This window comes from Theropithecus gelada, chromosome 11 (assembly GCF_003255815.1).
Source record: "Theropithecus gelada isolate Dixy chromosome 11, Tgel_1.0, whole genome shotgun sequence".
Classification (NCBI taxonomy): domain Eukaryota; kingdom Metazoa; phylum Chordata; class Mammalia; order Primates; family Cercopithecidae; genus Theropithecus; species Theropithecus gelada.
Genome location: NC_037679.1, coordinates 118,393,549 through 118,421,270, shown reverse-complemented (window position 1 = coordinate 118,421,270; position 27,722 = coordinate 118,393,549). Strand labels below are relative to the sequence as shown.

General features: G+C 39.1%; 1 protein-coding gene across 2 annotated transcripts in view; it reads left to right on the top strand.

Moving 5' to 3' along the window:
- SOX5 (SRY-box 5) overlaps positions 1-27,722 on the top strand; it is a 1,043,232-nt gene that overhangs the window by 143,700 nt on the left and 871,810 nt on the right. For both annotated transcript variants that reach the window (XM_025402765.1, XM_025402767.1), the window contains exon 2: positions 12,169-12,250. The gene's annotated coding sequence lies outside the window, so the exon portion shown is untranslated. The remainder of the gene's footprint in view (positions 1-12,168; positions 12,251-27,722) is intronic.

Below are 27,722 nucleotides of genomic sequence, written 5' to 3'. Positions count from 1 at the left end.
TTTCACAGTTTATCTTTGGCTCTGTTTTGGTGAGTGGTGATCAAATTTGCTACAAGTTACTGTCTCTACAGTCTCTTATCTATAGAGTTTCACTTTTTTTAGCATGGTATTTCAGTTTGATGTGCATTGTTTTATTTTGATCACCAGTTGCCTATGTTTATCTTCTATAGTAACTCCCTTGGAAGTTGTCATATACATTCTAGATATTACCTTTATGTAAGTGTATGCATTCTGTGGTTAAACACTTAAAATTACTTTTTAGAAATAAGGGAGTAGGCACTAGCACAGCATAGCTATCATCATTTTCCTGAGCTCATATAATCTCTAGCAGAATTGGATAAAATTGTTAATTACACTCTTAGAGAGGTGTACCCCTAAATGATGACTGGTGATGAAACATAGAAAGTTTTAGAGTCTGTAACATTTGCTTGTTCAGAAAACTCTTTTGAGTCTAGACTTCATCTATCAGGAACTCTTTTCACTAATATGACTAGGGAATAAAATGCCCCTACTCGACTGGGCATGGCGGCTCACGCCTGTAATCACAGCACTGTGGGAGGCCGAGGTAGGCAGATCACTTGAGGTAAGGAGTTTGAGAGCAGCCTGGCAAAACCTGGTGAAACCCCATCTCTACTAAAATACAAAAAAATCAGCCTGGCATGATGGTGTGCACCTGTAATCTCAGCTACTTGGGAGGCTGAGGCAGGAGAGTTGCTTAACCCGGGAGATGGAGGTTGCAGTGAGCTGAGATGGTGCCACTGTACTTCAGTGTACTGCCTTGGTGACAGAGCGAGACTCTGTCTTAAAAAATATATTAAAATGCCCCTTCTCTTAGGTGCTACATAGGAGGAATGAGGACTCTAGTGGAGGTGTGGGGTCCAGTGTTTTGTGTTCATCAAAGAAGAAAACACACAACATTTGTTGTGCTATAATTTTGGAGGGTCCTCTTTTGACAAAAATTTCTGGGCCAATCTAGGTAACTCTGACAACTACTCCATCTTTTCAGAGAATAATGTTCTACTGATCTGAAATGGATCAACCTAGACTAGTGCTTTCAGATACATACATGTTCACCAGCCCTGATTCCCACTTTTTGTAGTCTTCTGGGAGCTCTAAGACAAATCAGAGAGCAGTAGAATTCGATATATTATTAGATCACAAATTTACTGAGTCATTAGGGTATTTTTAGAAGAAATTGGTTTTTTTTTTGAAAAAGAGTCAAACCAATTTAATAATAAAGGTAATATTTCACATAGCCAGACATTAAAGACGGGGCAGATTATTGGGCTGGCCTTTTCCAGTGCTTTCAGCTCCTTGTCTCTGCAATTCCTAATGTCTGTTCTCCTCTGTATATCAGCAATATTCTTAAATTGGATGCAGATAGCATCTGCAGTTCCAGGTCTGATGACCACAGAGTTTGGGAAAGAGACCATCTCTTCCAATGGCTCTCTTTAACAGTAAGGGAATGTGTTCCAGAAGCAAATCTCATTCATGTTTCCTTGGCCCACATAGTGTCGTATGCCCATTCCTGGATCCAAACCTCATTTCCAAGTGAATGCTATTTATAGAATGGCTTAGGCCTGGATTTACAACCAATCGCTGGCAAGGAGGATGGGATTACCATGGTTGCCTTAAACTTAGCAGAATCTACTTCAGGGTTTGGAGTCAGTCCCTCAAACTGCATAGCTCTTACATACTGAGGAAGGAATGAAAGGGATATTGAGAAGAAAACCACAATATTATCTATTACACTGTGTCTTAGGGCTCATTTGTGAATGTATTTTTATTTGTTTGGCTGCAGTGTGTGAGTAAATAATGAACCATGACAGTTGGAGTAAGAGATAGGAAAAAAAAAAAAAAAACAACACCAAGATGATATAAAGCATCCAAAGATGTCTGATTTAGTTGTAAAAATCTTTGAAACCATTCCTCTGATTTTTATTAGTTTTAGAATTTCACTGAGTATGAATTACATGAGTACCTAGTGTCAACCGTTTATACCTCTAAATGAGCTCAGTGAAAACCAGCTTCTGTGAAATATGATTAAACTTACCCTTAAAACATGTCATTTGCATTGAAAATTTTGTTCCAGCTGTTCTTCCTTGGCTGCTTCTCACATACCCTGTGTTCCAGGTCAAAGAGTGTCCTGGCTGCAGCACCACCACCATGTTTTTCTTGACCCATGGCTAATGTATTGTCTGTCCTTTTCTCCAGGCTTCCAGATTATTCCTGTTCCTAAAAACCCAACTCAGTGATTACTTCTGTGAAGCCCTTCAATAACCTGCTCTGCCTGACGGTCATTCCTCTAGTGACCTTTAAATATATTCTGTTCAGTTCAGTTGTCACTTAAATCATCTGTCACCTTTTGGGAATTCTACTTGATGTCGTTGAGCTGTTCTTAACATCGTACGTGGTAGGTGATGATCTTTTTGAAGGTAGTGATCCTTGAATCTCATGAAAATTATCCACCTTTCATGGCATCATCTTGGACAGGGAAGTATAAAGAGTCTTTCCTTCTGGACATAAAAATAGCTCACACTTATTAAGCACTTGCTGTATGCCCAGTGCAGTAACAAATACTTTACAAGCATTATCTCATTTCTTCCTCACATACGCATACAAAAACTCCATGTGCCAGGTTAGACCAAAACTTGCCTCAAAATAGGAGAACCAAGAAATGGATTCTCGTGGTAACACTGGGTAACAGTCTTTAAGCTCACAGGATGTCTCCAGGCATCAGTTTCTCACTCTGTCCAGTCTTGTAGCTTTGCGTTCTTATGTGGCTTGATCAGGAGGAAGAATCGCTACACAAATGGGCAGTTCCAGGTTGGAATGGTCCTCAATAACCCCAATGAGAAACAGAGGAAGAGAAAGTTGCAACAATGTTTGGGGTGTTGGGGAGCCTCACATGGCTTGCCAGAGCATGTTACTGATAGCCAAGGTCTGAGCAGTCACCCCTACAGTGCAGCTGGTGGAAACACAGGCCAACTCCACCTGAACCAGGAAGTCTGAAAGTCAAGCAGCATTGTTTCTCAATGAGATGCTGAGTAGACAATTATTCTGGTTAGCATTAATTCAAACTGACAGATCAGACCTCAATTTAGCCCAACATCACTCAGCTAGGGAGATTTTACTCATCCTAATTTCAGAGTTTTGCTAGTAACAACTTTGCTACGTTGTCATATTGTATTCAAACTGTGTTTGAGTATCATTGCTCAAAGTACAAATAACTTCAACTGTATGGACCTTGTTGTGAGTATTTTCAGTAGCAGCCCTCTTGAGAATATTCAGTGCCTCTAGTTCCTCATATAATCTCATCTTTTCTACCAAATCAGGAATTGAAACATGAGCTCATATTTTTACATGTTAGTTGAGTGACTGGATTTGCTTTCCTAAGGTTATTTTTCAGTCACCATGTTTCCTTACCCGGGTCTTTGCTTTTGAATACATTCATAGCTCTTGTGGCTTCAACAACGACATTTCAGATGTTAGTTTGCTGATGCCGAGATACTGGTAGAGGAAAACTGGGTTGGTCAGTCCGTGAAATCTCCCTCCATTGCCTGAGGAAGTGACTGGATATAACAAGTTGGAGATTCATGGGTTTGTGACGTGGGCTAGTCCAAGATCTCTCAGTAGAGAGACATTTGGTCACCCTGGGGAGAATAAACCAGGACTGACCGAGCTATAGATGCTGAAGACCTGCTTCTCTAGAACTCCTGAGTTAAAAATGTACAAGTCCTGTTATCTCTGGCTTCTTTCAACAATCCCGGGCCTGCCCCGCTCTTGCTTGGGCCTGCCAGCAGGCCCTGTTCTTCAGGTTCTTCTGGCCCTTTCAGTACCCAGGAGAGACCACCCACTGTCTCACTGCAGCTCTAAGTCTTCCTGTTTCTATCCTTGTGATCCAAGAATTTCAATGTCCAAGATAAGTTTTCTGTAAGTTTTGATGTTACTGAATTTTTGGCGCTGTGTAATTTTTCATATATTGACGGACAACCTATGTTTTGTTGTTAAGCTGCTTTCCTGTCATTCTGGAATGCATCCTCATTTTACTTCTTCCTCTGCTAATGACTTTTCCAACTTTGATGTAGTTAGATCACAGCTTCTTTATTACCAAGTTTTAATGACTTTGTTTTCTCCACCTCATCTAACAAAGTACGTTACAGAGATTGCTCAACAATACTACGTGTGAATTTCATTTGACTTCATACTCAGAGATGGGTTGAGACTGTCTATGACAGTAATATTAGGATGTGGATTTTCATCTTACTTGTAGAGGGGGCTTGAATGTTGACTGTTACTGTGTACTTTCAGTTTGGGCTAAGAGCTTTAGGATGAAGCAAAGTTTACCAGCCTAACTTACAAATTGGTATGTTGATCTTGCTGTCTTTATCCATTCATTCTTTATCAGCTGAGGGGGCTAATTTGGGATTTAGGGGAATAAGAATATGATGTATTCTCAGGATTTTTGCTTCTAATCAGGAATAATGACTTTATATGTATAAAAAAACATTAAAATATTATGTGCTCTTATTCAAACTAGATGTCAGTTATCTCAGAGTTTACATTCGCTCCATGCGGTACCATGGCTGGAAAGAGGAACAAGTCTTCTTATATAAAAATGTGGCCTATTAACAACAAAAAATGGATTAATAGACTCTCTTCCTGTTTACAGTTTATGGTCTATCCTGAAGGGATTTGGTGTGTTCACTTATGCTTTTTAACTGGCAAAGTAAATATAACTACCTTTAGTTCATGAACATCAGCAGAGGGATATATCTATTTTACTTTTTAATATTAAAAACCACAAAGGCTTTTCTAAATTAGCAGGGGGGATTTACACAGCAAACTAGTGAAAAATGTTATGAGCTTTCGTCCTCTGTTTTGGTTTGAGCTGCTACTTTGGGGCTTTTACATGTCTTTCCCTTTCCCATCTCATCTCTAGGAGGCAAACAAAGAAATATAATTTGCATTGGCTATAGAAATGCCTCTGAGATCACTGCTCTAAGTGTGCTGGGGATTTGGAGTAGAAATTCTGAAAAGGAGAAAAAGACAAGGGTAAAAGCTCTGTTGACAGGGGAGTTTCATAGGCATGTGGTGAGAGGACAGCATTGGACGTGGGAATACACATTCTGCAAGCTTCCTCTCTTTTCCTAAAAACAACAGTCTAAGAGTGTGGTAGTTCTGTCTGGTTAAAGAGTTGGACTCAGTGGCAGCTGTCGAGCTTAGCTTTTCTTTCTAATTCAGATACTTCCCTATTGGAGTGTTTGGCACCTTCACTTCCTTTCTCTTTTCCTGTCCGTCATCACATGTGGCACCTCTGGGTGAGAGGCAGGCAGATGGCTGTCTCTGGACATGATGCTTAACGATGCTTTATCCTTTGAGCAGTACACGGGGCTGGAATGGAAGGACATTTGAACTTGCACTTTGATGCAGAGTATTAGCACATTCACCCTCTGCTGGCAGCAGACCAAGGACCCCAAGTTAGCCTGTGAACCAACTTTTTCCCTGGAGTATAAACAATGCATGAACTTGGCTAGGAGGTCAGCTCTTCAAAGCTGACTTTTTTTTCCCCCAGTGGGATCCACTATTTGTTCATATTTAGGCAGCATCTAAGTAGAGGCAATTTAGACATTTAACCAAAGCAAAATTCAGTCTAAAAAAATAGGAAGATCTCATTATAGATTCACAGATCTGTGTATTTGTGTGCTCTAGGATAATAATAATACTGGGATATGTTTCAGAGAAAAGAGATGAGTAAAAATAAGAAAAAAAATTAATGGATTTGAGCCCAAGCAAATGAAACTCTATTATTTAATTATAGTATCTGACTGTGAATATAAATGGGAGATGAACAAGAATTTTCTCCTTCAGTTTGGATCATAGAAGATTTCATGACTAAAAGGGGAAGTCTATCACTCAGAGCTACAAGCTAGAGGTTTGATCCTTCATAAAATGAATCAGGGAATATAGAAAATATTTTGGGAATTGAGGACAGTCTCTTTTGCACACACTCAAGTGTTTTTACATCTAAAGTGAGCAAAACTGCATAATGTGGAATATATGCCTGTGTCCTTCAAATTTGCCACTCTGTGGCAGCCTGGATAGATGGGAAAAAAAGCCATTGATATGCAGTGAAAAAGGACATGGTCACTCTTAGAATTTCATGTTTGGAACCTCTTGTGGGCTAGTGTCTGCAATAATATCGATGACTGGGCCATTTATTTGGTATCTATTGCTACTTTTGGCAAGTGGGTAAGTTTAAACCCCAGTGTCCTGGTTAAATTCCAATGTAGATGAGTGATAATATTCCATCTGCCATGTTCTTATTTTGCCTTCCTTAAGGAAATGAAGCATAACTGCATTTCAAAGCAGACTGTTGACACACTTAGGATAAAAAGTTAATATTTTTATTTCTTATTGTGTAGTTCATTGTCCTCAGATCTTGTTGCTCACCCAGCCCTGTCACTGATTCACCTGTGACCTTATATAACAATGTGGGCAGCTTGAAAGAAAAAATAGAAAAATATGTATCATGCAAACATTAATACAAAGAAAGTGGGAGTTGCTATGTTAGTATTGATATAATATTCTTTTGAGCAAAGAAAATTACTAGTGACAGAGTGTGATATTATATAATTATTAAGACATTGCTCCACCAAAAAGACATGACAATTCTAAACGTGTATGTACTAAATAACTGAGCTGCAAAATACATGAAGCGAAAACTGATAAAATTGAAGAGATATAGACAAATTCACAATATTATTTGAAGATGCGAACACCCAGATTTAATCACTTTGTAAAAAAAAAAACTAGACAATCAGCAAGGATATGTTACTCAACATTAGTAACCAACAAAATCTAGTTGAAAGCCAATAGCAGCAGCACACACATTCTTTTCATGTGCCCATTGAACATATACCAAGATAGATCATATCCTGGGCCAGAAAACAAATTTCGATAAATTTAAAAGAACTAAAATCATATGGGATATATTTTTTGACCACCATGGAATCAAATTAGAAATCAGTAACAAAGAGAACAGGAAAATTTCTGAACCCTTGGAAACTGAGTAATATACATTGTAAATAATCCATGGGTAACAAAGGAAGTCTCAAGGGCCGTAAAAAATATACTGAACTGAATGACAATAAAAACACAACAGGTAAAAATTTGTGGATGATGGCTAAAGCAATTCTGAGAGGGAAGTTTATGGCACACCACACACGTACATTAGAAAAGAGGAAAAGTCTCAAATCAGTAATCTAAGTTCACAGTTCAGGAACCTAAAGAAGAGCTGTAAATATCCAAAGCAAGTAGAAGAAAGGAAATAATATTAAGAACAAAAGTCAATAAAATTGAAAACAGGAAAACAATCCATGAAAAAATTCAGGTTACTTTAGAAGATCAGTAAAATGGACAAACCGCTAGTAAGACTAACAGAATAAAAAGAGAAAAAACACAAGTTATCGATATCGGTAATGAAAAGGGATATATCACTGCAGACTCTGCAGACAGCAAAAGGATAATATGGGACTACTACAAACAACTCTACACACATAAATTCACAACTTAAATGAAATGGACCCAGTCCTCAAAAAACATGAACTGCTGCAACTCACCCATAATTAGATAATTTTAATAGCCTTATAACAGTTAAGGGAATTTAATCTGTAACTTAACAAACTTTCAAAAAAAGTATTCTTCAGATGGTTTTACTAGATAATTCTACCAAATATTTAAAGAGGGATTGAAACCAGAATTTCTTTAGCCATGATCCACAAATTTTTACATGTTGTATTTTTATTGTCATTCAGTTCAATATATTTTTTATGGCCCTTGAGACTTCCTTTGTTACCCATGGATTATTTACAATGTATTTTATAAACAGTCTCCCCGAGAAAACCATTCATTTTATGAAAGTAGTATTACCCAGATACTAAAACAAAGTACAAAAAAAGAGATGAGACCAATATCCCCCATAAATACAGGTACAAAAAATATTAACAAAATATTAGCAAATAGAATTCAGCAATATGTAAAAAGAACCATATTATACATCATGACCAAAGGGGAGTTTATTTCAAGGGATTCAAGGCTGGTTCAGTATATGAAAAAACATCAGTGCAATTCAGTGTGTTAACACCCTAAAGAAGAAACATCACACAGTGCTATCAATTCATGCAAAAAGTTCACTGACAAAATTCCACAGTACCATTTATGAGAAAAACTCTTAGAAAAATTGAGATAGAAAACTTTCTCAACCTGACATGAAGCATCTATAAAACATCTACAGCTAGCATTATACTTAATGATGAAAGATGTGAGTGTTTCCTCTTAGATCAGGAACAAGGTCAAGGGATGTCTACTCATGACCCTTCTTCAACATAGTGCTGGAATTTCTTGCCAGTGCAAAAAGGCAAAAAATTGTAATTAAAAGCATATGGATTTTAAAGGACAAAATAAAACTGTCCCTATTTTTCATTTGATGTCATTGTTTATGTGGAAAATCTCATGGAACATTAAAAAAAAAAGAAACACTAACTCCCAAAACTGATTTGAGTTTAGCAAGGTAGCAAGATATATGATAAACATACAAAAGTCAGTTATATTTGTATATATTAATACTAGCAATGAATGGCTGAACATCAAAATTTAAAATGCAGTACTATTTATAGTCACTCAGAAAATGAAATACTTAGGAATAAATCTAACAAAACACATTAAAGGATGTGTATGCTGCAAGCCACACAATGCTGAAGGAAGATCTAGATGAATAACTATATCATGTTCATGGACCAAACACTCAACATGGCAAAGGTGGCAGTTCTCCTCAAACTGACACACAGGCTTAACACAATTACTATCAAAATCTCAACAAAGTTTTTTATAAATACAGAGAAGAAAAATTTATATTGAAATTTCAGCTGAAAAGCAAAGCGATTAGAATAGCTAAAAGAACTTTGAAATAGAAGAATAAAGGGAGTAATCTACCCAATTCCTGAATTTATTATATAACTGTAATAATCAACACTCTGTGAAATTTGCAGAGGGATAAACACTTATATAAATGGAGGAAGCCATTATGATATAAACAGAGAAGCCAGAAATTGACTCACAACATATCAAACCAATTTTTGACGAAAGTGCAAAAGCAATTCAACAGAAAAAACACCTTTTCAACAGTTCATTCTTGGAGCAATTTGGACATTCATAGGCAAAACAAACAAACAAAACCCCTTGACCTAAGTCTTTTAACTTATACAAAAAGTAACTCAAAATAGACCACAGACTTAAATGTGAAACTCAAAACTATACTACTTCTAGGGGCAAAAAGAAAATCTTCAGGGTCTAGGGCTAGACAAAGCATTTTTAGATTTTATACCAAAAGCTGGAGGAAAAGGTGATAAACTGGACTTCATTAAAATGAACATTTTTGCTATTTCAGGCCAGGTACTGTGGCACAAACCTGCAATCCCAGAACTTTGGGAGGCCGAGGAAGGCAGATCAATGGAACTCAGGAGTTGGAGACCAGCCTGGTCAACATGGCAAAACTCCTTCTCTACAAAAAATACAAAAAATTAGCCAGACATGGTGGCATGTGCCTGTAGTCCCAGCTATGTGGGAGGCTGAGGTGGGAGGATCACCAGAGTCTAGGAGGTTGAGGCTGCAGTGAGCCTTGATTGTGCCACTGCATTCCAACCTGGGCAACAGAGTGAGACCCTGTTTAAAAAAAAAAAAAAATGTTGCTATGTGAAAGATCCTATTGAGAGGATGAAAAGACAAGCTACAGATTGGAATAAAAGTGTTTGCAAACCATATATCTGACAAAGTACTAGTATCGAGAATATAAACTCTCAAAACTCTATAATAAAGCAGAAACATCCAATTAGAAAATGGACAAAATACCTGAAGAAACATTTCTTGGGAGAAGATATACAGATAGCAGCTAAGCACATGAAAAGATGTTCAACATCATTAACCAATGACAAATGCAGAAAGGCCAAAATAAAAAATAGTGACAGTATCAAATGCTGACAAGGATGTACAGAAACTGACTCATTCAGATATTGTTGGTGGCGATGTAAAATTCTGCAAGACAGTTTGGTAGATTTTGGGGAGAAAAAAACAACATTCATCTGCCGTATATAACCTAGCAATGCACACCTGGACATTTATCTCAGAGAAAAGAAAACATGGTCACACAGAACCCTATATATAAACGTTTATGGCTTTATTCATAATAATCTCAAACTTCAAAAACAATTTCTTATTTCTTCTAAAGAAAAGGGATACATGTGCAAAATGTGCTGGTTTATTACATAGGTATACGTGTGCCATGGTGGTTTGCTCCACTTATTGACCTGTCCCCTAAATTCCCTCCCCTCACACCCCACCTCACAACAGTTTCTGGTGGTGTGTGTTGTTCCCCTCTCTGTGTCCATGTGTTCTCAATGTTCAACTCCCACCTATGAGTGAGAACATGTGGTGTATGGTTTTCTGTTCCTGTGTTAGTTTGCTGACGATGATGGCTTTCAGCTTCATCCATGCCCCTGCAGAGGACATTATCTCATTCCTTTTTATGGCTGCATAGTATTCCATGTTGTGTGTGTACCATATTTTCTTTATCCAGTCTAACATTGATGGGCATTTGGGTTGGTTCCATGTCTTTGCTATTGTAAGTAGTGCTGCAGTAAACATTCGTGTGCATGTGTCTTTATAGTAGAATGATTTATAATCCTTTGGGTATACACGCAGTAATGGGATTGCTGGGTCAAATGGTATTTCTGGTTCTAGATTCTCAAGGAATCTCCATACTGTCTTCCACAATGGTTGAATTAATTTACATTCTCACCAACAGTGTAAAAGCATTCTTATTTCTCCCCAGCCTCACCAGCATCTGTTGTTTCCTAACTTTTTAATAATTGCCATTCCAACTGGCGTGAATTAATCTCAAACTTGAAACAACTCAGTGTCCTTCAATAAATGATTAAACAATCCATACCATAGAACACTATTCAGCACCAAAAATAAACTATTGATACACACATGAACCTGGACGAATCTTTAGAAAGTTCTGTTGAGTGTATGATTTCATTTATATAACATTTTTGAAGTGAAGAAATTATAGAAACTGTAAATAGATCAGTGGTTTCCAGGGGTTAAGGAGGGGTGGGGTGGAGCGGAAACAAGTGTGGCTATAAAAGGCATTCTGAGGGATTTTTGTGGTGATGGAAATGTTCTGTATCTTGACTCTGTCAGCGTCAGTATCGTGGTTGTGATAATGTAATATAGTTTTGCAAGTTGTTACCAATGAGGGAACTGGGTAAAGGCTACATGGGATCTCTCTCTCTCTCTCTCTCTCTCTCTCTCTCTGTGTGTGTGTGTGTGTGTGTGTGTATGTGTTTTGTAACTGCATGTGGATCTAGAATTGTTTCAAACTAAAATATTTAATTAAAAACACACAAAATTTCCCCTAAAGGCCTCTAGATTAAAAATCTGAGAGCATTTTCTGGTGCTTTCCATGGGAAAGCATTTCATGTCCCCCCTTTCTGCCCTCAGATAATCATATGGCGGCCGCGGAGGCTTTTTTGCTGTTCCTGGACACGCTTAGCAAGCTCTCACCACAGGGCCTTTGTACTTTCTATTTCCTCGTCTGGAACATTCCTTTCTCTGGCCTGCTCATTCACTTCATCGAGATCTCTGCTCAAATGTCACCTTATCAGAAAGGTTTTTCCTTGAACAATCTGTCTACAGTACCATTCCTGTCACGATTGATTCCCTGACCTGGGTTTATTTTTCTTCTCTCATCAGAAACAGATTGAATGCTTAAAAAAATTCCAAGTCTTGGATAGAAACCTCGAAATTCCCTACTCTCTTTCCTCTTTTCTGTACATTGTTCCTGGATTCGGAGTGTTTTATTTCAAAAGTAAATGAAACAGGCAAATTCACTCTATTTCTATTCCTTCTGCTGATCACTCCATATCTGTATGGTTGGAATTTTAAGATTTTAAGGCTTCTGTAGTAGCATATATACTGTATTCTGTCACACTCAGCTTATTGCAATCCAGTGGTATTTCTTAAAACAGCTAAGACTTCAGACAGTCAACCCTATCTCTGTACACCGTGAATCTGCCTCTAAATGACTGAGCTCTAATTCTCTTCTAGGCTTTTTAACCGGTCCAAGGTGTAGAGACATACTTCAGGAGGATCCTCAGAAGTTTTGGACAAGCCTCCCCCAATGTGGCAGGTGGGTCTCTTGTCTGTGGGTGCAAGAAATGTAACTTTCTTTATTCTTCCATAGGTAACCTAAAAGTAAATGCTGTTCAGACCCTCTGCTTGACCATGACAGCAGCCTGAGGTTGCACTGAAGTTCTGGATAAGGCTATGAGATGCCAAGTTCTCGAGGGGTGGATCGCAATTCTTGGCTGTCATCTCTCCATTAGTCATGTCTGTCTTACCATCTCTTGTCAGTACTTGCGGACCGCTGCTGAGGCACACCTCGATCTATCCTCGAGGATCTTTTGTTCTCTTTCTCTTAGTTTCTTCTAGATACTTCTTGGGCACATAGGGGCATGCTATCACTGCTGCAGGCCCAGAGGAAACTCTTTAGGATTAAAAAGCTCCCCCACCCACCCCCCCTTTCTTTTTTCTTTTTGTATTGCCGCTCTTATTCAGTGGCTCCTGTGTTATGCTATGGCACGAAATCCTTTGCAAGGCCACTCAAGTCCTGGGTGTACTACCAAGCTGTTTCTGAAGTTCAGACTATACCCAAGAAATAAACTTTTTTGCCCATCACCCGTGTCTCCCCACAACATATTTGGGGTTTCTTTCTTTAATCGTATTTTGAACAAGCACAACTTAGGAAATCAATCAAAACACAATTTATTTTTTCATTTCCTTCTGTTTCTTTGAAATGCATTGGAGAAGGGTGGCAGGTATTCCCTTGCTTCGGGTGAAATTTAGGTCTCAGGCAGACTCCATACTTTATAAGTTCACTCTTAGATTTCAAATAAAGTTCCTCTGGACATTTTAAGTTACAGAAATAATCTCCATTCAGAAATGATTATGTCCAATATCACACCATAATCATAGCTTCAAAGTCAATTTAATATCAGATGATCTGCCCTCCCCGACCTGGGGCCCGTTTTTGAGTTGGACTACTGCAGTGGGAAAAGGTCTGTCATTTTTTTCTCTCTTCACCTGTCACCTCCTATCCCACTTCCTAGTTGCTGTTGCTGAACTCGCAGGGGTTGGAGCATGGGAAAGAAGAGGGGAAAAGTAGCTCAGGGATTTTTCTCACTTGAACGGATGTTATGTTAAGCTGGCTTTGTGTTTTCTGGGCCAGGAAGCTGCTTCACACTGACTCTCAGTTGGTCACTTTTGGGAGACTTTCATGGCCCCTCCGATGGACCCACTCAGCTTCAATTCTTCTGACTTGGGCAGGGCTTCTCCTTCAGTACCCTACTCCCCACTCAGCACCTGGTTTCAGATAGTCTCTTCCCTCTGGCCTCTGATTTGGTGTCTCGTGAATGCCGCCGGTGGTCTCCTTGGGCTTCAGGCTGGCTCTCTCACACCTGGCCCACACCTGCTCCAGGAAAACATGCCTCTTATGAACCTTCAGGGGCGGAAGAGGCTGCGGGCACAGCCCAGGTCTGTTGTCCTCTGGATTTTCAGGGTGGGAGCCAGGCTGTGGTCCATGGGGTCTCCCAAACTCCAGGGAATACATCCAGGCCCACTAAAGATTTCCTCTGAAGCCTCTGGAAAGAGTTGTGGAAAAGGTAGCCCTTTCTGTCCCTCTCTATTGGGGGGAAGGTGAGGCTTGGCATCGGCAGCAGCTCTATCCAATAGCCTCTTGAAGCCTCTTCCCCTCATCTCCCTTCTGTTGATCCTTTATAACTTCCTATTAGGTTTTAGAGCCATCCATAGTTCTCAGTTTCTCTTAAAATCTGGATTTTGACCTGGTCATTTACATTGGAATTTCATACTTGTTTCAGGAAGGTGCCTCAGTTGGATCTCCCAGTCTGTCATTCTGCTCCCACTAGGGAGAGTCGAGGCAGTGGGGCCTGGGATCAGGGTGGTGTGGGAATAGGGTGAAACCAGCCACTTCCATCTTGCTCCTGGATCCACTGATGTACACACATGCCTTAGCTACCTTATTTTGTACTCACAGGGGTCTACATCCGCTCTTAGCTTAGTTTATATGTAGGAAGGTCTCTTCTGATCCTGTTTTCTATGGGCGGGAATCATTCCAATTTCCTAGGGGGCATTAGGCTTTTGAACTTCCCAATTTATTAACTGACACCCCCCAGTGTCCTGTGTTCCCTGCCTTGCCAACAGTTTTCTAACACCGTGGGTGAAGAGTATAGCTACTTGGCTGACTGACTGGGGAAAGAAGCAAGATTCAAGGAAATAAGATAAAATACTTCAAATAGTATACCCCTCCATGATAAAATATATTACCTGCCTTCTTTCCAGCACCTACCATGTGATTTTTTTATCCTTGTAATGGCATCGCCTAATTTACATTAAGGATTTGACATTTGAGGAAACCAGATGTGTTAGTTTGCTAGGGCTTCCATAGCAGAGTACCACAAACAGGGTGACAAACAAGAGAAACTGATCGTCCCACAGTTCCAGAGGATAGAAATCAGAAATCAAGGCTGACAGAAGGATGGGTTCCTTCTGAGGGCTGCAGGGGAAGAATCTGTTCTGGGCCCTTCTTTTTGGCTTGTAGATGGCTGTCTTCTTTCTGTAGGTCTTTATATTATTTGTCTCCTATGCACATTTGTCTCTATGTCCAAATTTCCCCTTTTTATAAGGACACCAGTTATATTGGATTAGGGCCCACAAGAATGACCTCATCTTAACTAATTACATCCAGAAAGACCGTATTTCCAAATAAGGTCACATTCTGAGATCCTGGGGTTAGGGCTTCCACATATGAATTTGGGGCGGAAGGGGCAATGCGCCCCATAACACCAGGGTTCAAAGGAGCCAATTACTTCGAAGTCACACAGACCTCGAAGTGCCCATGCAGCAGTTCCTCTCCATGACTGTGTGACTCTGTAGCTCGCATTGTTTCTGCTGTCCTACACTTCATCTCAGCTCTTACACGGAGGATTATGCAACAAGGAGAATGCTGGCTTTCTTTTAAACAATCAAACCAGGCTAGCAGAAGCATGGACCCCTCTAGGAAAAAGCTCTTAGACATCAGGTGGTGCCATCACATGGACTCGGAACAGCAAGCCTTGCACAAAGGGGAAAAAGGCAACTGTCTGTAGAGAGGTCCAATCTAACACCATCATACCGTTGGCTAGAAAGTGAGTTTCTGCCTGAATTCAAGGTGTAAATTATGCCAGGGTTCAAATGTTTCTGAAGCTACTAAAATAGTGTCAACTTGAGTTTGGTGGTGTTATTCATATGACTTGTGGTTTGCATTTTTTGGTGCTTTTGACCTATATTCCTATCTACATATGCTGTGTGTGTGTGTGTGTGTGTGTGTGTGGTCGGCTTCACGTAGGGTATATTTAAACAATGTGCAATAAAACAACATATTTAAATCATGCAAAGGAAAAGGGTAAACTGTTAGCTATAAAGTTCCTGCAGGCATTTACTGGATAATGATAATGATAGCTTAGCTAAAAAAGGATAAAATATGTTCAACTTCAATGGGGATTATATTTAGGAGAATTATCGGATTGTTTTGATATTTTCCTTTTAAAAACAATTCTTTAGTGCCTCCTAGGTGGGAGATAGGAATTATTATAGTGATTTGGAAACATGGCTTTATGCATGTGAACATAATTTGGGTCTTGTAGTATTTGTCACTATTTTATTCCAGATGGCAAAATTCTTTTATTATTCCTTTCAGTTAAGACCTGAAGTATATACCTACAGAAACAAGTCCATGATAAGATTTCTCTTGCCAAAATTCTAATAGGTGCTTACTTACTGAGAAATATGTGTATTGAGAAATGCTTAAGAAAAATACACTTTAATGAAGCAGCACTAATGATATTTATTTAGCTAATTGTGTTCAGGGATCTAACCGTGATTTTAAGTAAAGTAGACTGTTGGCCATGTAAATAAGCTTGGCACAGGTGTGCAGGGTTTTAGGAGAATTGGGTAGGAGAGCTAATGAAAATTAGAGTCAAGCTCAAAGAAATATTTTATTGTAAATTGAATTTCCCATTATAAAACAAATACAGCTGCACACAAATATTTTAAAATAAGAGTGAAAAAATGCTCACCGTATAAGAACTAAAGCAACAAAACTAGCTTTTTGGTATATTTGCTTCTCCTCCTTTTTTGTTCATTCATTCAACTGAGCATTACTGAGCACCTACTCAGTGCAGGTGCTTAGGGAATAAAGATAGTTAAGACAAGGTTTCCGCCCTTAAGGAGCTTTTGGTTTATCAGGGGAAACAAACAGTGAATGAGTCTTTACAATAGGGAGTAAGTGCAGTACTCAGGGATAGTGGCCAAAGAGGTTGCTATCAACTCTATTGTTGGGAAAGCTTCACAAGGTAAGTTGAAATAGAAACTTGCTCAGAAATGCTTTAGCCAGAAAAGAGGAGAAAATACATTTCAGTTCCAGGGAAGAAAGAACATCTGCTCAGGTATGAGAGGATGGGAATAATATTACAAGGAACTGCAAATAATGCAGCATGTCTAGAATAACAGAGAATGAGATTGGAGTAGGTGGGAGTGATATCATGGGAAGATTTGTGCCTGTCATCCTATCGGCAAGAAAGGTTTTCTCGTAGGGGAAGAGTATGTTTAGAATATCATTTTAGAAAAATTAACCTTCAGCATTATGATTGGATAGATGGATTAGAAGTTACAAGCTTTAGGAGCTAAGAGATTGATAAGGAGCCAGATAAACCAAGAAGCTGAAATAAAGCTTACATAAATGAAGCTTGCATGGGTTCCTAGCAGTATTTTAGTAGGGACCCTAAAATGTGTTTCCACAGCCATATGTTTTTATAGATGTTGCAAAAGTACAAATTTCTAAGTTCAACCAGTTAAAAACTCACGCTTTCTTTTTTTATACTGCTACCCCTCCGTTATGTTTCCATTAATGTTAGGTGACATCGAAGTGCCCACACACATTTTGCATTCACAATTTTGCATTCTTTCTCTTTAAAAGGGCCCCTAAATTGTATAAGCTTTAGGACCTCACAAATGTAGATCCAGTCCCAAGGTGATATCCAGAAGAGACATGACAAGTTCTTAAAACAGGAGAGTAGCTGCAGAGGTGAAGAAGAAAACGATGAGAAAGATGCAGGCAGAGGAATTAATGGCTATGTTGATGTGAGGAAAAGGATTGTGCCAATATTTATCTTAAGACCATTAATAGGGGAAAAAAGTGGTAGGGACAGGTCACTATTGTAAATAACATTTTATTGAACATCTTTATGTGTGTGTTTTCATATTTCTGGATTTACAGAGGTAGATTTACTATGTCAAAGTGTGTAAATATTTTAATGGATTTTGTTATCTATTACCAAATTGCTTTCCAGGTAAATTGTGCTATTTAACACTGCTGCAGTTAATGTAGAAATGGATTTTCTTGCCCATACTCCCACTAGCATTGGGCATTATAATTTTAATTTTTTCAAGCTAAATTACTGGGTAAAAATGGCACCTACTTCTCATTTTACTCTGAAGTGAGATAAATACCATCCATTATTGCAAACTCTCTCTAGGAATCTATTTTCAGGGGGTAGTTACTGTAGTCTTTTCCTGGTAGTGATTTAGGGAGCATTAGGAGGTAGTTGTAAATCCTTTATGTGAGTAGTTATGTTATACATTCTAAATACATACATACATGCATAGATCATAAAAACACTAGAAATAGGTGAGGCAGAAACAGTTTTGCAGATCAGATTTAGACTAGATGTTGGCAAACTTTTTTTGAAAAGGGCTAGAGAGTAAATATTTTAGGCTTTGTAGGCTAGGAGGCAAAACTGAGGATAATAAGTAAGTACTTTAAGTGAAAAAAATATTTTGCACATTTTTTTTTTTTTTTTTTTAAGATAGGGTCTGGCTCTGTCATCCAGGCTGGAGCGAAGTGGCGCAAGTGAAGCTCACTGCAGCTTCCAACTCCTGGGCAGAATTCATCCTCTTGCCTCAGTCTCCCAAGGAGCTGGGACTACAGGCATGTGCCACCATGCCCAGTTAATTTTTTTTATGTTTTGTAGAGACGAGGTCTTGCTATGTTGCCCAGGCTGGTTTCAAACTCCTGGCCTCAAGTGATCCTCCTGCCTTGACCTCCCAAAGCTCTGGGATTACAGGTGCAAGTCACCAAACCTGGCCAGTACAAATTTTTAATGGACATAGTTCAAAATATAATAGTCATAATGAAGTACTTTTTTTTTTTTTTTTTTTCTGAGACAGAGTCTTGCTCTGTCGCCCAGGCTGGAGTGTGTTGGCACAATCTCGGGTCACTGCAACCTCCTCTTCCCAGGTTCAAGCAATTCTCCTTCCTCAGCCTCCCGGAGTAGCTGGGATTACAGGCACACACCACCAGGACTGGCTAATTTTTGTATTTTTATTAGAGACGGGGTTTCACCCAAGGTGCTGGGATTACAAGCATGAGCCATCGTGCCTGGCCAACAAAGTACCTTCTTTATACTATAAGTCAGGTTTTGGAGAGGGGACATTTTGCTTAATTGGGAGTTCAAAGTTAATGTCTCTGTCACCAAATTGATTGTCAGTGCTCATCTGTTAAAATCTCCATTTTTATTTCACAGGAGTGAGCCAGATTTGGACCACAGGCCATACTGTGCCAACACTTATTTTAGACCCTGACATTTATGAAGGCATTTGCCTATTAGGCTTTGTTAACATATTTTGTTTGATAGTGTTTCAGTTCTGTCACATACTTTATTTGAACCTATTTGGTATCTACAATTTGCAAACTCAGAGAAGTATGTGTGTGGAGCTTGGAGGGGGTGGTTATTCTTCATTGCTAATGGAATTTGGGAGTCTACCTGAGGCAGCAGCATTATGACACTGAAGCATTTTGACTATTTAGATAGAGACTTGGGAAGAGAAACAGGAAACCAGACTTAGTAGGTCTAAATTTGATCTGTTAATGCATGCTTTGGAATGATTTTGAATATTCCCTGTTGCTGACTTTGAGTCAACTGTGACTTGGTACTGGCTATTAATTTCTTTTTCTGCTAACTTTTCGGGCTTTGTGCTTTTGCTTTAACATTGCTGTTGCTCAGCAACTTTCCTAAAAGTCTAAATTCTTCCCCCACCCTCCTCACAAACTTATTGTCTTGAAATATTTTTTATAAATCATTTCATTTGCTAATGCTTCTTGTGGCAAGGCCACTCAGTTCCTTGGGTGTCAAGAATGAAAAGAAGAAGGAAGAAAAGAGACAAAATGGAAGGTTATGAAAAAATTTAAAAACCAACTCCCTTTTAAGTTATTTCACCCACTTCAGAGATTGGGCCATCTATCTTGAAAGTTTCAACTAAAATTTGACTTCTCAATTTAAGACCAATTTTTCCTTTAAAGTCTTAATGAATGGCTTGAGATGTCTATTAAAACTTGAGTTACTTTAGCTACTATCATGAATATGCTGAATTATAGACTGGATTTCCTAAGGCTAATGGTCAGATTGAAAGTTTATGTTTTATCTTTTAATGGGTATATTTCTAAGGCATAATCAAAGAAAATTAAGGTAGAATGAGCTTAATATGAAAACCTTATTATAGATAATATAGCAAACTTTCCTTACATTACCAGCACATAGAATATTTTGATTTGGTATTATGTTGAATGGAGAAATGTACTATACCTATATGTTCAACAAATATGTGTTACATATATTTTAGAGATAATATGTTATTAGATTGCAATTTGTATGTTGCTGGGAGTCAGCACAAGAGAAAATCTTGTGAAAATTAAATTTTGGAATTGTTTCCTTATTTATTAATATTTCCATATGTGCGTTCTTCTCAACAATTGTTTTTTTAGCTACTGAACTATATGACTATGTATTCATTTGTTTAATTCTACATTTTCATTATACTTTTGCCATGGAAAGGTCTTTGTGTTTCTAGAAAATTTGTACTCACGGTTTTATAACTCCAAGAACAGAATTTGCTCTAAATACTTTCTTTTATATTTTTCATGAAATTAATTATTGTTAAGTATCTACTGGACTCCCTGTGTCTTGAAATAAAATTCCTTTAGTATATCTTTATAATCACAGTTATTGACAAATATCTGATATGTATTGGTTTTTTAAAGTTTGTTCAACCAGAGAAGAAATGAGTTGTTTTAGCAGAGGTGAAACTAAGCCTCAGGGTTCTTCACTCCTATGGGTCCTTTCCCAGATATGGGGAGACACTCTAGGCAGTGTGCTCAGATGCTCACATGTTTTTTTGTTTGTTTGTTTTTTGGTAAAATTTGAAAAGAAAGCTATTTTAGCTGCAGTCATTTAAGACCAGTGCTTCGACTTTGACTGCCCTTCCTTTACTATCGTGTCTTGGAGTGTTACTGGAAAGACCATGGCTATTTTTGATGAGGGTCCAACAAACGGAGAATCAAACAGGGAATGCTGTGGTCTAAAATTAAGTGGGTTCTATTTTGGTTGTTTGTAAACACTTCCATGTATACTGAAGCTGTTGATAACTGCCCTCCTTGGCAACTCCCTGGAGCATTCTGACACACAGGTGTGGAGCCCGAGGCCATGTTACCCTGTGCACGTGTCCACAGCACTGGTATCTCATGCATGCTCATGGGTGATGGGAGTGAAACTAGGTTTGAAATACACTGAGACAGAAGCTACTCTCTGTAAAACCCTTCCTGTTATTAGATGTGCAATAATAGCAGAGGATGTGGGTTTATCAATGCATAGTCAAAATAGAAGTTCTCTCCTGTCAGGAATTTAATGACTAACGCAGTTTATACTACTATTAATGCATCGTTTTTTCTTTTTTGATAGATTTCTTTTTCTCAGTATTCCTTTGTTTTTAGGGCACAAACCTGTAGCAGTAATACAAACACAAGTACGACTGTGTGTGTATAGTTGCATGTTTTCTGAATCTCAGTGATAAATAAAAGCAATTTTTTTGGAGGGGGCACAGGGTCTCTGTCTTTCAGGCTGGAGTACAGTGGTGCAAACCAGGTTCACTGTAGCTTCAACCTCCTGGGCTCAAGTGATCCCTCCCACCTCAGCCTCTCGAGTAGCTGGGACCACAGGCACACACCACACCTGGTTAATTGTTTTTTAGATTTTCGTAGAGATGAGGATTTTGGTATGTTGCTCAGGCTTGTCTCAAACTCTCAGCTCAGGTGATATTCTTGCCGGCCTCCCAAAGGGTTGGGATTACAGACATGAGCCACTGCACCTGGCCTAAAAACAAATTTTGATGAAACATTCCAGATGAAAGAATGAATGATTATTCTCTCTATAAAAAATAATATTTGACCAGGCATGGTGGCTCATGCCTGTAATCCCAGCACTTTGGGAGGCTGAGATGGGCGAATCATGAGGTCAGGAGATCGAGACCATCCTGGCTAATACGGTGAAACCCGTCTCTGCTAAAAATACAAAAAAATTTGCTGGGCGTGTCGTGGGCGCCTGTAGTCCCAGCTACTCAGGAGGCTGAGGCAGGAGAATGGCGTGAACCTGGAAGGTGGAGATTGCAGGGAGCCAGGATCGCGCCACTGCACTCCAGCCTGGGCGACAGAGCGAGACTCCGTCTCAAAAAATAAATAAATAAATAAATAAAAATAATAATAATAATATTTATGAAGATGCAAAGAGTATGCAGCTCATAACTGTAGGGGAAAAAGCATTAAAGAGTTGTGGTCAGGGAGATAATATGAATATATTTTTTTTCTGGATTTGTGATGTTTGGGACCCTTCTTGACATTTTAAAGTTTGTTGAGTTTTTTTCCATGGCAAATGAATATTCATTTTCGTGTTAAATTTGTAATTTGTCTTCTCTTTCTAAAACTGTATAAACTTTGGCCCCTCTATAATACATATATCCACAGAATAAACACTAAATATTTAGACGCCATAAAGGTGTAAGGGTCACTTTTCGCCTGGCATGTACTTATCGTTATGTTTGGAGTTGAGTGCATCTCCATAATAACAAATAGTTATTATTGTCCAGTGATGACTGGTGCTTTCTATGGACATTAAATACTATCTGTAAATTGTAAAGAAGAATTTCTACTTTCTCAGCATCTTGAGGCGGTAAGATCTTATGCTACAAAGCATTTTCTGATGGTTGAGAAACTGTCCAGTCTTTCATTTAACCAGGGATTTGATACATGGAAATAATATTTACTTTTTCATTTCCCTCAATCACCTTTTCTGGTTTGACTTGTCAAAAAAGGAAAAAAAAGGGAGGAAGAAAGGAAAAAAGAATGAAAGCAAGCCTTGGAAGTCAGAAGACGTTTTCTGGTATTACTAGATGATCATGTTAGAACGGTCGGAGAGTCTCTGAACAGGCACCTCAAATTCTCAAAAGTGAGCAGGATGCAGTGGTACTTCCTGGAAGGTAGCAGAGTACTAATACGACTCTCTATATGTAAGTCTTTACCAATAGTAAGTTTCAAACATAAATGGATGTAATTAGTATTCTTCAGCATGTTTGTTATGGGATCATGGCCCTCAACTTGTGTTTTAACCAACGCCTTGTTAGAGAGCAGTACTTAAAATATTTCAAGGAATTAAGCCAAACATCTCCCTCTGGCAGACACATTTTGCATTTTCGCAGTCACCACGAACACACTCTGTTCTAAGCATGTTGGTGCTCACCAGTCTTCTAGCTGTACCTGGTGATTTAGGCCTACGCTACGCACGGTTAACACTTTTTTAACACATCCATTTTGGGTGCAAAAATAGGAGATTGCAAAGACACATCCAGGGGTTTAACTTGTCCTGCAAGATTCACTGGGTTCATTCTAAGTGTGCTGATGGACGACTTAAAAAGGGTCAGCTGGAGGAAGCCTGTGCGTGGAGGCAGGAGCTACTGGGAGCTGTTGCCATGCGGCACCAACAGGGTTAACCAGCCATGCCAGCATGAACAATGGGAACCGGGCAGCTCTAAATGAAATGAGCTGAATATTTCATTCGGCCACTCAGCTGCCTGCTCCAATTGCCTCCTTTACTAAAATAAGAGCTTAATCTAAAGTGACAACAACATCAGTTTCTGTGTGCTCCAGTCACACTGAACATGACTTCCTTAACATAAACACTATTTACATGGACCGTCTGGATATAGCAGGGAATCAGGAGCGTGCCCAGCTAAGACACAGGGTACAATGAAGGACGAGGAGCAGGCAGCTGAGAATTAACATCAGCAAATGAAAGCCTGACCCTCAGAGGGCATGTCCCTGATACGTTTTAAAATGAGAGAGCATTGCACCAGTAACCTTAGCCTTTGTAAAGACTATGCCATTTAAAATAAAATAGTACCTTTTCAGTTTAGACACTTAACCAAATGCATTATGTCTGACCCATTTTCCAACTTATGTGACACGAGAGGATGGATCCCTAGCTGCAATTATTAGAATCTTTTAAACAATTGCAACCAATAACCTCCTTTGCCAGCCTCCTTCTCATAGCAGCATGCTCTTCTTAGAGATAAAGACGGCGAGGGCAGGCCAGACAGAGATGTCAGGGGAGTGGGAGAGAAGATGTGGCCCTTGAACTCATGGCTTTGATGTCACTGCTAGCAGTACCCAGGAAATCCTGGTTTGAAAGTAGTTTTCAGCTAGAGACTTCTGGAAGATTAGAAGCAGGGGTGTGACAAGGCACCAGCCTGTCAGGGTCCACGAAATAACATATGTAAGTTATTTATTTATAGCACCCTGGCATAGATATTATGGCAGATCTCAACCCTGAATATGCTTTATTGAAGGTTTCTTTCCATGAGGAGAATGTTATATTGCATATTTTCATTTTGTTCACACCCACTGGGAATTTTGAAGATCACAAAATGTAGGCCTAATGAAACAGTCCTATTAGAATTATTGCCAGTTAATAGAATTCAGTGGGTTTTCCACCAGTTTCATAGATAAGGAAAGTAAGGCACAGGGAACTTGCTCATATATTTGCAACCACACAGCAGAGTGGAGAGCAATTGGAAAAGAATTTATTTTTTGGGCAATTATTTCTGTCAAATCACCACTCGTGCTCTCATTTCTAAAATAGCTCTTCTCTTAAAATTTTCCCTGGTTGAGCCTTCTAGAAGGCATATACTAGACACTGATTTGTGGTTCCAAAGACTTAGGGCTACTGACAAAATGGTAGCTCTTTTTGAAATAGATCTGTGTTCTCCATCCTTATTCTCCAGGCTCTGTACCTGAGGGAGTGACCCTGTAGTTCTCATCCCTGTGGTAGTGCGTTTTAGGTAAAGTTTTTATTCATGGAAGAAGAAAGGGACTGATCATTTAAAACAAGTTTGCTTTTTCTAAGAAACGTATAATAAATGATGGAAGAAAATGAGAGAATCATTAATATCTGACTGGCTGTAGTAGAATACTCATTAATCAACAGTCATTTATTGAGAATCTATGAGATCATCAAGCTTTGTGTTAGGGAAAAGAAAATTGTCTCTGGCCTCTTGAAGCCCACCACGTAGTGAAAAGGCTTATCATAATTTGAAAAAAATAGAAAAAGTTAGGTTTCTGCCGAAAGCCAATAAGGATAACACAACATGATTGGGAGCGAATTGAACTACAATTTTGATATTTTGAAATAATGCCCTTTGGCCTTGTTTTCATCTTCATTTTAACTTAAGTGTAGTGTGAACATAAAAACAACTTTTCACTTGCCACTTACTGAACACCAATCAACTTTTTCAGGCATTGTTCTAGCTATGTCCCCAACAGAATTAAGCGTACTTCATCGCAATCAGAGATACGGATATTTGTACAAATATTAATCACACAACTTGGTAAGTGCCTTAGTAAGATAGGTACCCAATGTTTAGAGCAGAGAAGAGGTGGAAATCACCACATCTGTCCTGTGAGACCTCCTCAAAGGGTGAAGACCTTGACGTCTATCCCCTGCATTAGCCAGCGCCTTCAGCTTGGTCTGGACGGTCAGGTCAGCAAATGTCAGCTGAGAATAGCAACATCAGTGGTGGCGGGGTTTCTGCAGATCAGTCTTGGGAAGCAGCCTCCGCAATGATTCCTGAAATCTGTAGGATTTGCTGAAGACTGTGGGGGAAACTAATATGTACCTGGCACTTCTCTGTGCTCTGTCTTGGCTTCTCTCGGCTACAGTAGGGTTCTTGATGAATTTCTTTTTCCTTCTTAGGTGAGGATGAGTTCGCCTTCTCATGGGATGGCCCCGCTGCTTTATGGCCTCTTAATATGATGGGGCATGATTAGCCCAAGAGAAATGCAGGCTTCTCTTGTTGTGTGTGATAAAACCCACTCTGATGAATTTCAGAGTTCTAATGAGAAAATGCCTGAAATAGACCCAGGCAGTCTCTTCCGATTTCTTTCAGCCACCTTTCCCCTAATTAATTAATAGTGTGGTCAGGTCTCAGTTCTCAATGCTATTGTGTGTTATTCAGTCACTCACGGTTTTATTTTTCCCCATGCAGGATGTTTTAAGAATATTTTGCCATCTTTATTTTCATGTAGGTGTGCATATGAACCATTCTGTATACAATTAATCTTTTCTCTTTTGCTATTCTTATTTTAAACTTTTGAAGAAAGATGTATTGTATGTGTTGTATTGCATATGTAATGTGTAGTCTTAAATTTCCCCACTTCTTTGAAGATGGGATGCAAAGTTTCTTTCATCCCCAAATGGAAGATAGTATTGTGTCATAATTTTTGAAAGAATAGAAAAGTTTTGCCAAATTTTAATAATTTCTACATTAAGCACTAGTTTCCATGACAGGGACCATGTCTTAAAGCATAACCCATATATAAGATTATGTATTTCATAAGTTTTTGCTTAATTACTACTTGTTTTTATTGGAAGTTTTTCACAGTAAATGTCTAATGCAAGAATCAATTTTACACATCTCATCATTCAGATACCTACTTATTTTGGGGTGGGTGGTAGATTCAGTACAGATGACCCTAAAGCTGATTAGCTCCAAACCCTCACAAAACCCTTTTCTATCACACTAGATTGTCATTCTGTTATCTGCGACCCTGACTGGCCTGTAATTGTGTCCCAATGGCAAGACCACAACCCAAAAAGTCAGCATCGTGATTTTGCAGCAGCTGTTGCTGCAGAAGGTAAATGCCGTGCAGTTATTGATGAGCTTGCTAATTTGTTTAGTAGACAGAATTTAGAATGGGGAACAGGATTTGTCTGCTAGCTGTCATCATCCATCAGCCCCAGGCTGCCCCAGGCAGTGGGTTTGTTTTTTGCCAGCTTCTAATTTTGCTGTATTTTTTCTTAGCTTCAATCTACTTGATTCATATATTATAATTGGGAGAGTGGTGGTTGAGATAGAAAAGAAAAAATTACTTATGCCCCCACACACTCAAGATTGAAGCCTCTCGTATGCTGCTGTTCTTTGATAACAGAGGGTTTGGACTGGACTGTTGGTCTATTGATTGATGTAGTTAGTACATGAAGACTCTCGGCTCTCACGTGGGGGGCCCTAAAACCCAGTGTGATGGGAAGACTTGCCAGATCTGTCCTCAGTCCTACATGTTTCTCCTTGTGTCCACAGGGAGAAATGTATTATTATAATTTATAGTCTTAGATTTGTTCCTTTGGGGTACTCATTCAGTTCATTTAAAAATTATTTTTTGAGTGTCCACTATGTGTCCATTATTAATATAAATGCCAATAATATACTAATAAAAACAAAAGTCCATGCTCTGAAAGAGTTTGGATTCTAGGGGAGTAGAGATAGAAATAAGCAAATAAACATATAATAGGTGAAGCTAGCGATTGATCAGATGAAGGAAATAAAGCAGGGTGAGGGTAGGGTTGGGGGTGCTGATTTAGACAATGAGATCAGTGAAAGTTCTTTCAGAAGACGACATCTGGGACCTGAATGATAAGAAAGAAGTCATGCGAAGATCTGTGGGGAGACTCTGGGGAGAGAAAATGGCAAAGACAAAGACCCAGAAGAGACACTGAGCTTCTTAACTTCCAGGAACAGCAAGAAAGTTAGAGTAGCTAAAAGAGCTGCTGCTGGTGGGGGCATTAGGGTGGAGAGGAAGGCATAGCGGGATCACTTGGATTTTAATCTTAAGTGCGGTGGGAAGCCAGTTGTAAGTCGGTGGGGAAGGGTGTGGGGGACTTGTTCAGATGAACATTTTGCAAAACTTACTGTGGCTACTGTGGGGAGAATAGACAGGCTGGAGAACAAGACTCGAACAGGGAGATGCGTGTAAAGACCATTGCAGTAGGCCAGTGAGAGGGAATTTCAGCTTGCACTAGAGTGACACCACTGGAGTTGTGAGAAGTCAAGATGTGAAAAGTGATCTACTCCCATTTTGAATAGATTTAGCTGAATGCGGGAGATGAGGAAAGGAGAACTACCAAGGTTGGTTGGTAGTTGCTTTGATTTTGGGGACTGAAAGTGTGAGTACCCATAATTAACTGATACTCATTGGGAGAGGAAAGAGGAGAGGGTGGGGTGGTTACTAACTTGTTTTTGAAGACCTATTGTTGGTAACATTTGAAATAACGTGTAGAAGAAAATAAGTGTCAAGAGACTCAAGAAGCGTAAATGTTACCCTGATTTAAAAC